Below are 3,132 nucleotides of genomic sequence, written 5' to 3' on the forward strand. Positions count from 1 at the left end.
TCATTTCTTATATTTGAATGTCTGATTTTTATTTTTTTTACTTGTCTTGGGTGAGTCAATTGAGTGAAAATATAGTTTTCTAGTTATGCTAACCTATCATGGATACACAAAGTAAAACCTGTTTTTTTCTTTCTTTTCTTGTATATATAATTATTAAGGCAAGAGATATGCAAACACATGGACCAATGGGAGGGCATACAGGGGTAGCATGGTCTTTCCACACCTATTGTGTCAAGGTGTATACTTGCACTAGCGGATAGTGTTCTTTCTTCCTAATTATTATTATTATATAGTTCTTTCTTCTTTAAAAAAAAAAATTAAAATTAAAATAACAACATAGGCATATACAAGGATTTAAAGTTGAGGAGGTAGTTTCCCTTCACCCACCATGAAGGAAATTATTGTTATAGGATGAGGGGAAAAGGTTCTTTTTGACTTTGAATAAGTAAGGAGGAATAATAATGATCTGGGAGTGAGCTCTTCTACCATGGACAGGTATTTCAAACTCGAATTAGTTGAATTGATCAAAATCGATTAAAATTGATCATAAAGACCCTAAATCGATCCTTCCAAAAACACCCAGATTCAGGATCAATCACAATAGATTCCAATTTGAAATGACTTGATTCAATCAACCAGATTTTTTTTTTTTTTTTTAAATGACCACGCGTGGGTGGAACAAACTTTCTCCCAAATTTATGTGCCAACTTTCCTAGGTGAAAGAATTATTCCTTTACCATGTCCAAAAGTCCTAAAGTAAAAAAAAATAATAATTTTTTCCAAAAAAATATATAAACCTATCTTTGCCCTTTGGGTTCTTTTTATTTTCTTTTCTTACTCCCGTAAAATCAAAGTGGAGTAAAGAGAAGTCAAGAAAGAAGCAAATGAAAAGGGCACGTTATTACCCTTAGCCCAAGATAGATTTGACATGGAAAAGATGTCTAAATAGTGCGCGACACCTCATGTTAAGCAACCAAAATTAATCCTTAACAAATCTCATGGCAGGCACATGATACCATCATTTATCATATACATATTCATTGTAAAAAGTAGATCTCTCTCTCTCTCTCTCTCTCTCTCTCTCTCTCTCTCTCTATTCAACACATGGGGGTGATGCCATGGCCGGGAAGACTAAAGAATCAATTGAACAGAAAAGATGGAGGGAATCAGACACGGAAATAGCATAAAAATAGAGAGGTTGTGTGTGTATTTTTTTGGGTATATGTTGGGGTATTTGTTATGATACACATCAATCAATATAAGGGTTGATCCATATCGATTTTAAAAAACATTTATTGTGGGTTAATATAGTCTTAGGTTGTCTCACCTTATAAGTCAATTTATAGAATTGAATTTTTTTAAATTCATATTAGTTATATCAGAACAGCCAATCCTCAGTCCCAACCCTCAATGCGAAGGGACAAATTGGTGCCACCTTGAAATTCTTACAAAACGACTAGTTTTGTAGGGTTTAAAATTTATAGTGATGGTTTTTTCTTTATAATTATCTGAGAGATATGTAAGAACAAACCATTATAATCTTACCCTCCATTGATAATGAAGAAGATTTCATCTCATCAAGAACTTAAGTAATCTTGTCAAACAAAGTAAATCTATCTTTATTTACTTTGCGCCTTTCATTACTTTCTACATCGATTTAAGCTCTTATTTTCTACAACATTGATTTTTTCACTATGTGTTCTTAAGGGATAAGATTTACTGGCCTTCTGAGAATCAAACAATATTTAGTGGTCTTCTATGTTGTGCTGTTAATGAATGTCAACACCACCAGAAGGAAATGGACGATAAGATGTTAGCTTTGCAAAACCCAAGAAGGCCACGACAAGACCCACTTGTGTGAATCATCATTCCTTTTTGTCTTATAAAATTATCTCTGCACTTCATCTTTTTCCGTCCTATTTCCATTTAACCATTATGTCATCAAACGGTAGTTTTATCTTTTCTCTTTTTGCCAAGTCAATTCCATAAACTATTAGTGAAGAAACTCATGGATCTCGTACTTTATCTTTACCCCTTCCTACCGTTACAACAAAAGCTACTCTCATTATAAATATGGTGGTGGGTTTTGTTAGTTTTACACCATTATGTGATCTATATAGCTTTTAAAAGTTTCAAACTAACACCATTATCATAGTACAGTACCATCACACTCACTTGGGCTTTTTAGCTAATGAAGTAATCAGTAATGATGAAGTCTTGCTCTGCCTGCTATGGTTGATATCATTAGATTCATCTCCCATTCAAAGATTTGAGTCCTTGACCTTACTGTTCAGTCTCTCTCTCCCTCTCCCTCTCCCTCTCTTTCTTCTCTTACTCTTCAGTCTGCTCTAGTCTGTAATCTGTACTGGTTGCCATTATGGTGTCGCTTGTTGGGTCCCTATTAATCACTCTCATTTGCATGAGAGAAGAAAACAAACGAATTAAAAGATAGAGGGGACCAAAAGAGAGGACAATTAAATGATGGGAAAACTCTCACTGGATTCTCAAACAAGCACACAATTCCACACAAAGATTTCCGTGATTTTACAAGATTGTCTGTCTTCGTTCATGGTAAGATGAGATCGTTCATGGTAAGATGAGAACTAGCTATAATGAAGAATAAATTTATACTCTCACACTCACACCTCTATAATTAATTGTAGAAAAAAAAAATCTTACTACAAATATATAGTGAAACTCCATATGAGTAATTTACCCTTCGAACCCATCATGGCCCTTCGAAATTGAAATCGAAGTCAACCACTTATGTAAACGACGTAATACAAAACATCAACCCACTTATGTAAAGTGATGGAATACAAGACATTGTAACTAGCGAAACCCTATACAGGTAATTTACTTCCAACCAATCATCACCCTTCAAAATCAACCACTTATGTAAACGATATACTACAAAACATCTAAAGTTCGTAATCAACCCACTTATGTAAATGATGGAGTACAAGACATCGTAACCCTAATGGCTACAACAGTTTTTTCTACCTCATAAACCACAGAGCTAGATAGGATAAGGGAATTTATGTGTGTGTATGAGAGAGAGAGAGAGAGAGAGCAATAATACAGTGGAGATGCTGTACATTCAATAAGTCACGAGGAGACTTCTCACACATC

Source organism: Macadamia integrifolia, chromosome 2, assembly GCF_013358625.1.
Source record: "Macadamia integrifolia cultivar HAES 741 chromosome 2, SCU_Mint_v3, whole genome shotgun sequence".
Lineage (NCBI taxonomy): Eukaryota > Viridiplantae > Streptophyta > Magnoliopsida > Proteales > Proteaceae > Macadamia > Macadamia integrifolia.